This window comes from Podarcis erhardii (genome assembly GCF_964252035.2).
Source record: "Podarcis erhardii genome assembly, chromosome: 3".
NCBI classification, from domain to species: domain Eukaryota; kingdom Metazoa; phylum Chordata; class Lepidosauria; order Squamata; family Lacertidae; genus Podarcis; species Podarcis erhardii.
The window spans coordinates 76,569,592-76,584,622 of record NC_138507.1 but is presented as its reverse complement, the minus strand read 5'-3'; the positions used below and the strand labels follow the sequence as shown (position 1 = coordinate 76,584,622).

At 44.0% G+C, this 15,031-nt stretch overlaps 1 long non-coding RNA gene across 1 annotated transcript; it reads right to left on the bottom strand.

The window, feature by feature from the left end:
• Nucleotides 1–6,495: 6,495 nt before the first annotated feature.
• On the bottom strand, nt 6,496–7,487 carry LOC309338945. Its single transcript, XR_014155107.1, has 3 exons — nt 7,355–7,487; nt 6,652–6,669; nt 6,496–6,610 (listed from the first exon to the last, which is right to left on the bottom strand). It is a non-coding gene; the product is annotated as an uncharacterized lncRNA (long non-coding RNA).
• Nucleotides 7,488–15,031: the final 7,544 nt, after the last annotated feature.

Sequence of the window (15,031 nt, the reverse complement as noted above, 5' to 3'; positions counted from 1 at the left end):
CTGCTAGATACTATGCAGGTCCACCAAAGGCTCTTCATCCTTAGGTGAATCACACAGGTTCCTTGGTAGGCAGAAAATAAAGAAAAACTAGGCAGTTTTATACTAGCAAAGCTAAAGATTAATTTCAGAATGTGAACTAGATTTTTTTTAAAGGCAGTTGAAGTCACCTTGGGTAGCTTTACTGGTCACTGTAAATGACAAGAAACCAAATGTAGAAATCTGATTTCAAAAACTGACTGCTTAGTTACTATAGGTTGGACATTACGGGTCTAGCAGTAGACTGAGAAAAGGGGAGTTTTACTTCTAAATGGTGGAAGGGGGACTGCCTACCCCATATAAATGTCTCCCTTTCTTTGACTCAACCTTTTGGCTCTGGTCTCTTCATATCTCCACTCCTGACTCACACCACTCCTTAAAAATGACACCAGACCTTTAAGTCTGTTGACCTGATGAACCGGTCACCACTGATATCAATTTTTCCATCCCACTCAATTATTTCAGGGATGAATCATTTACATCTGGCTCCATCAAAGATGGGGAAATCCACTGTTGCTTCATCCTCTGCCCATGTTTTTGGAGTAATCAGCAGCTTTCTAATCATCCTGTGGAACACAAGCACAACAACACCTGTAAAACTGTTCCCAGACTTGGACACAGTTTTGACTAGAGACACATCTGTTCTGTGCTCAGTAAATAGAAATCTGACATAGGAAATTAATCTTTCAGCAGCAGCAAGATGTTACAAAGCTGAGGGAACATTTCTGGCAATCAACCTCATTATGGTTGGGCAATGTCTCCTCATCTCGAATCACTGAAACATCTACACCCATAAGCAACCTAGAATTCTGGCTGTTGGGAATATTACCATTGCAAACAACCCTACTCTTCTTTGCTATAGGCAATGATGCTTATACCTCATGTCAAATTCTCTGCTATAAAATATCAATTTTGTTCCAAGACCTTGCGATTCCAGATAATTAAATAAGCATTAATGATTTTGTTGCACAAAGCTGCTACTGCTCTTCTTCTTGGCGATCACTTGTGGCCAAGTAAGAGCTATATAGTTTGCATGACTTATCCTGAACCTAATGGTTAAACCCTTTGCAAAATTGAGGGTCAAACTATACACGACACTAAAGAATTAGGAGTTTTTGGTTATTTAATGACATGTATGGGACTGCAAAGTGTGAGATTAGGGAGGCTTAACTCCTCTCTGTGATCTTGATGAAAATTTCCCCTGTAGCTTAGGCACCAATAGAAACTCTTCCCCCACCCTACACACCAAGCCTTACAGATGTGTGCATGTGTTATTTTCATTGGCATATCATCTGGGGATGGAAGGGTTAAATCTCCCCTCCTCATACTTTGTGGTCCCAATGCAAATCATGGCATACCATGCTTTTTCTTTTAAGAAATCTGATGAAGTTCCTAATAATGCATTTAGCATCACACTTAGTTTGACAGTTGTTAGTTTGACACTGTGGGAAATGGCAAGGATTCCTAAAATTACGTACCATGATCTGTTTTTTTACCACTCCCAGCCAGAATCTCTGCAACCACATTGCCTCATATTCCTGCCTTGCTACTTACCACCCTGTCCAGATAGAATGAATGCTCTTTTCCAACTCTATGCTATTCCCTTGAAGATAAGGCCACCAGAACGGTTCACAGTATTCCAAATGTGGTGGCTCCAAAGATTTATGAAGCTGGAATACTGGCTATTTCATTTAATTTAAACAGAGCCATCAGTAAATACCGTGTCAACTCTTTCACTGTGCCTAGTAGATTTTAATGCCATTATTTTAATTTATGTTGGCAACCACCTTGGGGATACTGGCAGAAAGGGGTACATAAAATATATTAAACAGAAGTATAAACAAAACCAAGCAAGAGAGCTGCTTCCCTCTTCCACTCCTTCCACAGAAGGGGTTGCACAGCCAGTTCCATTAGCTGCTTCTTAGGCCTGCATGTGCTTTGTAGGCCACCTCATCCAACCTACTGCTTGATGCCAGAAACCCAGAGCTAGAGCATCCCAGCAGATGGCTAACCAGCCTCTGCTTGAGACCTTCAGAAGGGGAGAGCACATTAATAAAATACATAGCTAAATATACTAATGGTTTTTAGCAGTGTGCTCTCCATATTATTTTTGTTCTTGCTGTTTGTGTCCCTTTTCATTCTCCTAATTTGGGACAGGAGTAACTCTTCTTTCCTCCTTGATCTTTCCTTACTCATGTTACTGCCTTCAGAGCTGGAAATGTGGACTGTTGGCTATTATATGCAAAGATGATCAATATAAAGCCAGAAGACATTGAGTAGAATGTGAATAATTGGATCAATGAGCCTTACCATTATGCTCACTGCTTTTCATAGCTACTAATACAGCATAGTTCTGGTTTTATTTTTTTATGCAAGACTTGTTCATGCTGTGCACTGCCCAGCTGTACCTAACAATATTCCTTAAAAGGAATTTATGAGATCCTTGGCAAATGCTAGACCACAGTGCATGTTGAAAGAAAGCTTAATGAGCAATAATGGGGATATTTGATTTGGTTTTCTGACAGAGGCTACATATAGAGGCTTTGAAAAGCTGGCCAGCAAGCCAGAATGCAATAGGTTTAGCTTTGCCAATCACAGCATCTCTAAACAAGGAAATAATCTGATTTTCTGCCTGTTACTAAAGTTACCTTTTCATAAGACCTATAACTCAGGGTCATGGGTTCGATCCCCATATCGAGCAAATGAATCCTGTATTGCAGGGGGTTGGACTAGATGACCCTTACAGTCCCTTCCAACTCGACAAGTCTATGATTCTCATTGTCCTCCTGACAGTTTTTGGTCAATACAAAAATCTTAAGGAAGCAAAGTTTCAATTAATAACTGGTTGTTGTTGTTTAGTCGTTCAGAGCACGCCAGGCACTCCTGTCTTCCACTGCCTCCCGCAGCTTGGTCAAACTCATGTTGGTAGCTTTGAGAACACTGTCCAACCATCTCGTCCTCTGTCGTCCCCTTCTCCTTGTGCCCTCCATCTTTATAAAAACACAACATTGTATTCATTTGTTTTTCATTCAGTTGCTGAACTTCAATACTAATTCTGCTAGGTATTTCAGTTCAGGCTTCCATAGGAAAACCTGTTATCCCAGTTTCCTATCTGGTCAAATGCTATAATAATTTATACACTTGGGCATGTGCATATTGGCATCTCTGGTTCTTACTCATTACGAGATTAAAACAGATGCAAGACCACAATGAGGCCTAAGCAATCAATATATTCCAGCCCATAGGATGGTGACAGGAGGCAAGTGCATTTAGAAAGTTGTGGGGAAGATGAGTCTCTCAGAATATTATCAAATTTTTATTTCGTTTTTTAAAGTAACATGTTCTGGAAAGCTGGTGTGGGGACACACACACACACACACACAGAGAGAGAGAGAGAGAGAGAGAGAGAGAGAGAGAGAGAGAGAGAAATGTGTTCATTGCACATAAACAGTGATTGTGCATTCAACACACCTTTATGCAAATATTGCAATCCTGGGATGCTTCAGGTGGAAGGGTGAGATATGAATTGAATAAGTAAATAAATAAAATATGCGCAAATGAAAACATGAACAGGAGAATTTGCACATTGCCCACTTGACATGCCCAGTCTCAAAATGATGTTGCAGAAATGTGTAAACTGTGTAAATAAGGTAGTGTGTACATTAGTCAGCCAGTGCATGTATTCCACATTTGAGGAGTAGTATATTGACTATGCAACGTACAACAGATCTATGGAAGCTGAACATGTTAAGTGAGCAAAGTATTAAAATTTCCATATGAACACTTTCAAGTTGGTATTCATTTCAATGTGGCATCACAGCACAGCTCAGGCAGATTCATCAGTCCACTAACGTTCATAGCTGTCAACTTTTCCCTTTTCTTGCGAGGAATCCTATTCGGAATAAGGGAATTTCCCTTAGAAAAAGGGAAACATTGACAGCTATGCTAACGTTAGTCTCAACAGAGTACCAGAGTATAGTTTGTTCTCTCTTAAAGTGCACATTTATAAAGGAATCAGTGATATTTGCCTTCTTTTACACATACGATCATATGTATGAATATAAATTTGTAGCATTCGGCTCTTCAAGTGATAAAACAACAGTGGGTAAATTAGGCCCTTGGTGGGATGTCTGCAATTCCAAAATTCCTCCAATGCATGTAGGGTTCTTGTTGTTGTTTTAAAGGATTCTCCTGTCTTTTAGATTTATGTGGAAGTTTGCTTAACTCTTGAATGTCTTCAGGGTAACAAGATGTGAATGAGGCCCCATAACTACTACTACTACTACTACTACTACTACTACTACTACTACGTCTTCAAATAGGCTAGAGTTTGGCCAACTTTCTAAATGAAAAATCTGCTTCCAAGGTTTCAGCCCGCAGCTCCAAATACTGTAAATTAATCTGGAACAGCTGTGCACAGCTTTTAAAATCCAGGTCCAGGACATTTTCATAAAAGAAATGTGGTGAAAGTTAAAAGTCCACAATCCCATTAAGAACAAAGGAGTTATTTTTGTAGGAGGAACTTCTGCCTGCAGCTTCCCATTTCACCTTAATGTTCTCAATAATCCCTGAATTTTGGGGCATTTTTGTACACCATCAATAGTAAAAAAATAATAATTATATATATCCCTGTTCTGTCAGCTGTTCGTGTCTGATTGCTATACATAGGCAGGGCAAGCAAGGATAGGTTTGCTGAACTCCTCCCTTTTAACAGCATCCCCATTGCCCTCCATACATTGTGAAGTTTGAAGCAGAGAGCCTCTTATACTCCTGGAGGCTTTTTGCATGATTTAGTGCCCAGTAGATTTTGAAGTGGGAAGCTTTCTGTACTCGTGGAGGCTTCCTGCATGTTTTAGACTTGGGTCCTAAATCATACAAGAAGCCTCTATAAGCAGAGGAGGCTCCCTGCTTGAGAATTGCCCCCCGCCCCGCAAGTCATGGCAGGCACAGCAAAGGCAAGCTTAGTGTACTTGCCCCTGCTTTCATGTAATGTTTACACATGAGAGGATGTCTGATAGGGTTTTTCTCTATCTTTCTGTGAATACATGTGTGAGTGAGTATCAGTGGGGGGAAGAGAGTGGGGGAAGAGAGAAGATGCCATATACTGCCCTTCACTTCTAAGGCTCCAGGGTGGTGTACATCAGTAATATATTTTAAAATTAAAACAATACAATAAAATACAGGCAAAATACAATAAAATGATTATATAGCTCTAAGACATAGGAGGAAAAGTCTGCACTAACTTATTCCTCAATTCCACACAAATCCAGCTGTGTAAGAGATCAACTAGCAATATACCGGTAGTTTTTTGGGGGGGTTGCTTATTAATTTTTATTGATTTTCCCCAAAAAATGACTAACAACCAAGTAATACAAATTTAAAATAAATTTAAAAGTTGACACTCCCCCCCCCCACTTCCAATATGTTTCTTTTTTTTCTCCCTCCTTTGCTGCTCAGTGACACATAATTACAGATAGAGATAGAAACAAAAAGTCCAGGTAAAATGGACTTAAAGAGCACCTGCTCTTCAACATGTGTATATGATAGCATGTGCATAGATAGGTGTACATATAAACATGTAAGTTCCAGACCAGGCATAGGCAAACTCTGCCCTCCAGATGTTTTGGGACTACAATTCCCATCATCCCTAGCTAACAGGACAAGTGGTCAGGGATGATGGGAGTTGTAGTCCCAAAACATCTGGAGGGCCGAGTTTGCCTATTCCTGTACCAGACAATCATTACCGTGAGATTGGAGAGGGGCATTAGACAGAGAAGGAGAGGAATATTTCTCTTCTGCTCTCTGAAAGCTCAGAATTGTGATTGATACTGACTTTGTTATCTGGTGATACAATAGCCATCCTATGATGTATCACTTAGTAACAACTTGTCATATGCATAGTTATTAACTTGCTGCACCGTATTCACCTTCCATGAAAAGCCAAAAGCAACATAGTAACAAATGAGCTTTGACTGTTGGGATAGATCTATCTACTCGCCGCAGTGATGCCATTGGGATTTCAGAGCCAAAATGATAAAGACAAGAGCCAACTCATTATCTCAGGGTATCTTACTAAGGACAGCCATGTGCAAACTACGTCTTACTTTTTAGGAGGAAAAAAGAGTGTCTTATGGAGCGAAAAATACGGAAATTCTTACGGCTGTTCACCATGAATTAATCTTGGTGCATGAATCTTTGGGCTTCTTTGTCAAAAGGCCTATTGTTCTGTAGTAGATTTTCTTTCATCAGTGGAATCAGCCCCATTGCCTTATGCAAAATATGTCATGGGGCATTTTCACATTTCCCTATAGTTTCCACTTAACCTATGTCAACAAAGACTAGGTAAAAGATGCTAATTTCAGAAGAGTAAGCTGCTGGAGCTTCCCAGTTTTCAAAAATCCAATAAAAAGTGAAATGTTGATCCTGACTGATGAACATGTAAGAGCGACGAAGGTCAATAAATCCTGATTTAATTATTTTCACTTAATTGGATATTGTATTAACTTCTGTTCTGCATAATAACATGGAAGACTTACTGGTATCCCTTGCATTGTTTGGCCTCTGGGACTCCCATCTGTTATTATGGTTTGTATATCTACCCATTTATATGACCACGTCATGTATCTGATGAAGCTGAATCAATCACACAAATCCATAGGCAACAATACATTTGTTAGTAATGTTGCAAGGATCATTGTGATCCATTCTTGCAAAATAGGAATGGGGAAGAAACCATTTGGTTTACATTTAAATGTGAACCTACTTAGTTTGCACTTCCTGGACCAATAACTGCATATATATGGACCAATATATGCAGCTCACACTTCTTTGAATTTAACAACACAATTTTCCCACCCAAACCCTGCCCCCGCAACCCATGCACAAAATGCATAGTATTGGAAAGTATGCACAAAATGCACACTATATGGGGACATTGCTGGCAAAAAAATGTCTGTTAGGCAAAATTGCTTACAGCAATGCTTTTTTAATATTGAGAATATTTCTAACCCACATCCAATCTCAAGGCAGAGTACAATATAATGAAAACCCATCCAAATTAATCAATCACAATTTAAAAATATGTACTTAACTTGAGCAACTAAGGCAAACATGAATCAAACTTAAATCTTTAAAAATACAAGTCTAAAATTGCAGAATGGGATACAACCCCCCAACAGCTAACTAAATCTAATATTCTGTAATATATTGGGGAAAATGTGTGTGGGTTTCTTGCTTTTACAAAAAAAATAGAAAGCAATGCAGAAATGGACAAAAATGAAATAAAATCTGGAAAACTGAAATTGACAGATACACCCACTCTTGCTGAGAAGTCTCTTTCACCACCAGTAGAAAAGTTAAACTCCAGCATAGCATATTGAAAGCTGAGTTTTGTGCTGTAGTCATTTCAACTTTTATACTGCCAAGATGGAAAGAAGAGACTCCCAACTTCCTCTGGGTCAGTACATTATGTGAAACCGGAGACTATTATTTATGTACCAGTAGGAAATGCCAAGGACAATATACAAAGACACTTCCTCTTTTCTTCCACAACAAGTGTACTATTGGCAAAGTCCAGATAAAATACACAAAAAGACTGGTAGGAATGGGAAGCTGTTTTTCTAACTCAGATTCTCTTTTGCCTTGATTTTTGAAAATAAATTGTACACATAATCTTAAGCAAGATTCAACAGAAAATAAAAGCAGGACAAGATCCAGCCCAGCAGACCTATCTGCAATCCAGGCAACAAGGAGTAGAGTGGTTAGCAGAGTTGCTGGAAAGAATCCCGATGACACTATAGCAGGTTATGCAATGGAGCCATGAATGTTGCATTTTCATAACAGTCCCAATGCAATTTTGAGTCTCTGGGAACACACAACTGCTCCCACTCCCCTTCAAGCACAACTCCCCTTCAAGCACAACGCAAGTGTTGCGTTGATGTTGACAATTCCAGATGATAAGCTTTAATCTGTTTCCTATCCCTTTCCATGCTTGAACCAATTTGTATGGGTATGTGGAATTTTTAATGTGGATCTTTTACACTTAAAAATATACCCCATAGATGTGCACACTCCATGTGGAAGCACCCAGAGACTAGCAGTCAGTTTACTCGGTGCCTCTACTGACAAGCCTTGGTATTTAAATAATTTGTTGAAATGGACTAGATGGAGGAAACTTTCAGGAAACATTCAAGAATAATGGCAAACACAGCTATACCCATAAGATTACATGCCCCCTCCACACACACATATGGTGTGGGACTGATTATCTTATTGCAGGTGCAGAATATAGCACTCCACACAAAACCCATGGGAGGTTTCCCCCACAATCTAAGGTCTTTAGTAAAAATCCAAAGAGGAAAAGCAGGTTTCTATTAAACCTTTTATGCCCTGTCTGTGTGCGCACATACACACACACACCCTGTCTAGAAATCATATTGTGTGAGCATATGTGTTTAGCACTGATGGCACAAATGTAATGGTATCACCACAAGAGACTCTGGCATAATTATATATAACAGGTATCAAATCTACTTCCCACTGTTCTGGTTTTATTGCTTGGGTCCTGTGGGGGATGCTTTTCCCTTTTTTTTACTAATTTCACGCCTTTGCCTAGCAACCTCAAGTGCAAGCTCTCTGCTACATCTTCCAGGCTTGGCACAATTTAGCACTCTTTGAACCTTTTGTTTTTAACTTAATACCATCTTCCCCTGCCATTTTTCTGGGTGGTTTTATGCCTAATTATCTGGGGGCACTCTCCTTTTGGAGACACCAACCATGATATAGATGTTATTCAGCCCAGCCCAGCCTAGCTATACGTGCTGTGTCACCATAGTCACATCTGGAGACTTGTTCTGGGCAATGCCATCTGCCTCAGCCAAAATTGGCCAACAGTCAGGATAATGGGAATCATAGTCAAGCAACCCCTGGAGGTTCATGGGTTCCCCTTTCATGGCCAAGAGGTTGCTTTACTGTGCTTTTGACACATACATGGGGATTTCTATACAGGCTCCAGCCATGTGACCAGATGAGTTAAAAATACTGGCAGAGAAGACTTGGGGTACCTCTCTTGGGGTACCTCCCAAGTTGGTTGCTGCTTTGGTACATGTCCAACTTGCCACTCAGGCCACAACCAGCCAAAGTTTCTAACTGCTTTGTATGAACTAGGGATTCATGTGTATGTAATAGTTCCAACCACTTGTGGACCAAGGACAAATTGTGCTCCAGAAATGAAAAATCATATCAAGAGAAATAGGCCTCCAACATTTGTTGCAAGGAACTGTAATGTTTAGCCAAAGGGTTATAGAGACTACGGCCTCCTCTGCACTGTGCATTTAAAGCAGTATCAAACCACTGTAAATAGATCAAAATCCAAGTGGGTGGAGAATTCATGGCTCGCCCATCTTCACTGTGCACCCACATTTCCCAAAGCCATCCCACCATCTCCCACAACAATTTCCCCCCAACTGGAGGTAGCAGGTATTGAACCTGGGACCTTCAGCGGGCAAAGCATGTGTTCTGCCGCTGACCTATGACCTTGTAACTTCTCCTTGAAACTTTCCACATTGTCACATTTACATCAGTGATCATTGCTTGGCATGTCAACCTTTGCACCTGCTGGAAAGTGGTTGTCTAAGCTGGGATTTGATAAGCTGCCTGTAAAAATGTGAACTGAAGGACAACTCCCAGGCTCAGGGTTCGCATGTGGTAGCTGCAAGCATCACATGATGGTTTGGGGGGGGGGTAAGAAACTGCTACCACAGGTCCACCCATAGAAGCAGCTCTCATACATGTATGAGATGTAGTGCATGGCAATGCCTGGCCTCTCTGTCTCTTGAAAACTATCATAGCAGATTATACGAAGTGGTAGTCTTGAGCCTTAGAATTAAAATGTCAAAAACAGAGGTTCCTGTTCCTCAAGGGCTGGCTACCACTGTGGCAGGGATTCACCATATGCGTCTCTCCAGGTTAACCTTTGTGCTTGTCTACCTGATCTCACTCATATGTTTGTGTCTTCCTCTTTTTGTTTTAAATTGCCATTTCCTAGGGCACTTGGTATCATCACATCACTGTCAGGAAGCCAGGCAGCATCTATGGTGCGTCAGGTTCAGCTGAAAGCCACAGGCAGTCAATTTACAGTTCCGCCAAGTAGGTGCAAAGATCTGCCATTTACAAAACTCACAAAGAAGTTTATGCAGAGAATCCTGACATGGGCTTCCTGCCAGTGCGGCTAATTTGCTAGCTTCCTAATTGGGCTCGTGCTTTTATTATCACAATGGTGAGCATATAGCACAAGGAGTATTTGCCTGCTGTGAGGGAAACACTGTTTTATTTATTGTTATTTATCTTGATTTAGCTTTTGTTGCATTTAAATACTCAGGACAGGAGGGGTGGGTAGAAGGAGAGTTGAGGGTGATGATGTCCCTCATCAGATGAGGCCCTCTTAGTGGCCTTTATGCAGAACAAAATACATGGCCTGGAGAAGGGGCTTTTCAGTGGTGGCGCCTTGCATGTGAAACTTCCAACCTATTGGCTAAGACTAGAGCAACTTTTTCTGTGGGCATTTGGAGGAGAGCCCTGATCAGATTAATGGGTTAATGGACCCTGTTGCAGTTTTTATGTATTCCTTTTATCTCATTTGACTCTGTTGTAAACCACCCCATGGCTTGTGCAAAAGGTGGTGTCAGGGAACTGCCATCGGAGAGACAGGTGGTGGACAGGCTACAGGAGAATAGGAGAGAATCTGCAGTAGAAGAGGGAACCAGCAGGGGGAGTGCAGGAGTCACAGCGGAGGGGAGGCTCTGGGATGCTTCCAGTGAGAGTAGTGGAGAGGTAACGGGACCCCCGTTGGGAACGCCCACCCTTCGCCGGAAACTGTCACGCAGAGAGTCTCGAAAGCGCATGTCTGTCAAAGAGCTTTTATGTTGGCGTAAATTCCGTAGACGCCCACTGTCAGATTCTACCAGCGACTGACGGAGTCATGCTTTGGGGGCTCCGTTAGTGCATCGGTTTGGATGACCAGCCAAACCCCAGAGGGATCAAGCTTTTACGCACAAGCAGCTCACTATCCCATCACAGCAATCTGACAGTCTTTGAAAGCAGCTTGTGCAAGCAGAAGGCATCATGAGCGAACCATCCGGAACCGGAGGAGCAGGAGCGGGAGCTGGCGCAGATCCAAGCCTGGAACAAAGGTACAGGGCGTTGGAGGTCCAGCTGGCACTGCAAACGGCGAGGCTCGAGGAGAGGAGGGCTCAAGATGCAGATAAGGGGAAGACCACCCCACTTGCCAGACGGGTGCCTGGACTGGTGCAGAAATTTGGGGGGGATCCCCGGAACTATCAAGCCTTTAGGACAGAGATGCAATATGCTCTCAATCTACTGTTTGATGACTTCCCCGACGAGAACTCTAGAGTGGCGTACGTGATTGGCCATCTAGAGGGAGGGGCGAGGGACTGGGTTCGGCCCCTGATGGCAGCCAATAATGAAATCTTAAAGGACACAATGAAGTTTTTCCGCGCCATGGACTTGATGTTTTCCAGCGAGATCGAGCAGGGAGTGGTGCGCAGGCAGTTAATGGCGTGTAAACAGGGGAGCCGATCTGTACGTGAGTACTGGACTGAGTTCACCATGCTGATTCATAGACTTGGGTGGGACCTTGCTAGTGAACCTATTCAAATGCTGTTTGAAGAAGGTCTCTCTCCGGCAGTGAAAGATGAACTTTCCCGGGCGCCTAGGGCGGAGTCTATGGATCAGCTGACTAAATCAGCGCTGTCCATTGGGGCACGCCAGGAAGCTAGAGCTATGGAAAAGCGGGAAGGAAAGGGGGAACGTTGGAAGGACTTCCGCATTCCAGAGATTCCGGAGCAGCCTTTCCCGCCAGCAGAGCCGATGGAACTTGGAACAGCGCGCGCGCGCGCAGTTTCAAACACCAGTGAAGGGCGGAAGAAGGAGGGAAAGAGCGGCAAGCGATGCTATCTCTGCCAACAGCCAGGTCACTTTGCCAGAGTCTGTCCGCAAAGGAAGGAATGGCAAGGGATGGCGGGAACTGTTGGGGGGAAGGAGGAAGAAGAAATCACGGAGCCAGTAAAAGCCAACGCCTGGTTGCCAACATCAGGGCACAGCAGCCAGGCCAGGGAGTAATGAATGTGCCCACGCCGGAACCTCCAAGACCAGCGCTTGTGATAGAGGTGTTGCTGGAACTGGCAAACGGACACCCACTGAAGATAAAGGCGCTATTGGATTCAGGTAGCTCATGTAATTTCATGAGCAAAGAGTTTGCAGCTGCACACCAAATACAGACTATCCCATTGAGTAAGCCTTTGCAGGTTACCACGATTGATGGGAGGGAGCTGTTGGGAGGAGAAGTGAGCCAACAGACTGTACCAATGATAATGAGGGTGGCACGACACACCGAACTGATAGCGTTTAACGTAGCCACCTTGGGAGGAGCTCCTATTATCTTGGGTATGAGCTGGCTGGCGCTACACGATCCGCTAGTAGGCTGGCATCAGAGAGTGGTTTCCTTTGGATCAGCACATTGCCTAGAACACTGCAAGGAGGGAGAGGCTCAGGCAGGCACCAGGGGCACTCTAGCAGTGATGGAAGTGATGGACAAAGGGAGGGTGCCACCACAATACGCTGACTTGCTTGACGTATTCAGCGAAAAAGAAGCAGATAAACTGCCCCCGCACAGACCCTTTGATTGTCAAATTACCTTACTCCCAGGAGCACAATTGCCAGTGGGCAAGCTGTATGCAATGTCAGACAGTGAGATGCAGGAGTTAAGGGAGTTCATTGACAAGAATCTCAAGCGAGGTTTCATCAGAGAGTCACGAGCGGTGGGGGGCAGCCCAGTGTTCTTTGTGGACAAAAAAAACACAGGCAAGCCCAGGCTTGTATGTGATTTCAGGGCCCTAAATGCAGTGTCAGAACCAGTGACTTTCCCTATGCCCAGAATTGATGACATTCTAACACGGGTGAGAAAAGGGAAAATTTTTACCAAGCTGGACCTTAGGGGGGCATATAACTTGATACGTGTGAGAAAGGGGGATGAGTGGAAGACCACTATGTTCACCCCCTTGGGGGCCTTTGAGTACACCGTTATGCCTTTCGGATTACAAGGGGGCTCCGCCTGTTTTCAATCATTCATGAATCACGTCCTGGGGCCACTGCTCTACAAGAACTGCGTAGCGTTCTTAGATGACGTTCTGGTGTACTCAGACAATGAGGAGCAGCATGTGCGAGATGTAAGAGAGGTACTGAGCAAGCTGCGAGAAAACCGGCTGTGGGTGAAACTGGAGAAGTGTCAGTTTCATACCAAGGAGGTGGAATTCCTGGGGTACCGGTTGTCTGACAAGGGATTGGCCATGGATCCCAGCAAGGTTCAAGCGGTACTGGAATGGAAAACACCAAAGACCAAGAAGGACGTGCAAAGGTTCCTGGGCTTCGGAAACTTCTATAGGAAGTTCATCAAAAACTTTGCCCATTTAACAGCGCCCATCACGGATTGTCTTAGTAGCAAAAAGAAATTTGTTTGGACGGGAGAAGCGCAACAAGCGTTCGAACGCTTAAAGCAGGCGTTTGCGTCGGAAGAGCAACTCTTGCACGTGGATCTACAACAACCAATGAGAGTGGAGACTGACGCGTCAGACCGAGCGGTGGGGGCCGTTCTTCTCCAGCCGGGAAAAGATACGTCTGAATGGAGACCGTGTGCATTCTTCTCGCGGAAGTTGAACAAATCAGAGAGGAACTACACAGTGTACGACCGAGAACTGCTCGCCATTCATGAAGCATTCCGGAAATGGCGGCACTTGCTGATTGGGGCGCAGCACAAGGTTCAAGTCCGAACTGACCACAAAAATCTGGAATACTGGAGAACAGCCCGAGTGCTGAACCAGAGACAAGTGAGATGGGCCCAGGAGTTCTCCAAATTCCACTTTGAGATTCGTTACGTGCCCGGCTCCGAGAACGTGAGGGCGGACGCTCTTTCCAGGAAACCTGAGTACTTAGAGGGGGAGGGAGCGCCTGAGGCAAGGCATGTAATCTCTGAAGACCGCTGGGTGTGTGGGGCGGCATTGGTGGGGCAGAGGGAACTGATAGAGGGTACGGAGAAAGATGAATACGCCCAAGAGAAACTCAGAGAGCTCCGGAGGACAGAGGAGAACACAGGGGGGTTCGAAGAAAAGAACGGGGCGTTGTATTACAAAGGGGCACTGTACATACCCGACGGGGAACTGAGGGGGAGAGTACTCAAGCAGTTGCATGACAGCCCCACAGCGGGACATTTTGGACAGCACAAAACCATGTGGTTGGTTACCAGGGAGTTTTGGTGGCCCAAGGTGAGGGAGGACGTACGGGAATATGTCAGGGGTTGCGACAGGTGCCAGCGAGCGAAAGGAGAGAGGGTGGCGCCAGCGGGGCTATTACAACCCTTACCCACGCCCGAAAGGCCATGGGAGGCAGTATCCATAGATTTTATGACGGACCTGCCAAAATCCAAAGGCAAAACAGCTGTCATGGTGGTGGTAGATCAATTAACCAAGATGTGTCATTTTATAGCTTGTTCACATGCAGTCACAGCGGAGGAAACCGCCAAGTTGTTTGTAGAACATATTTTCAAGTTGCATGGCGCCCCCTTGAGGGTGGTCAGCGACAGAGGGAAACAATTTACTTCCAGGTTCTGGAGGAAACTTATGAGCTTACTGCACGTAGAACTCAATTTCTCAACTGCCCGGCACCCAGAAACCAATGGGCAAGCGGAAAGGGCAAATGGGGTTTTACAACAATACCTGAGGTGTTATGTAAAAGACAGAGAAAATGATTGGGTGGATAAGTTACCTCTAGCAGAATTTGCCTACAACAACGCGGAGAACGTGTCCACAGGGATGAGTCCCTTCCTGGCAAATTATGGGTGTCACCCCCGGGCATTCCCAGGAGAGGGAGGGGAGAGGTGGAGCGTGCCGGCGGCGGAATATTTTTTTGAAGAGATGGAGGCGAT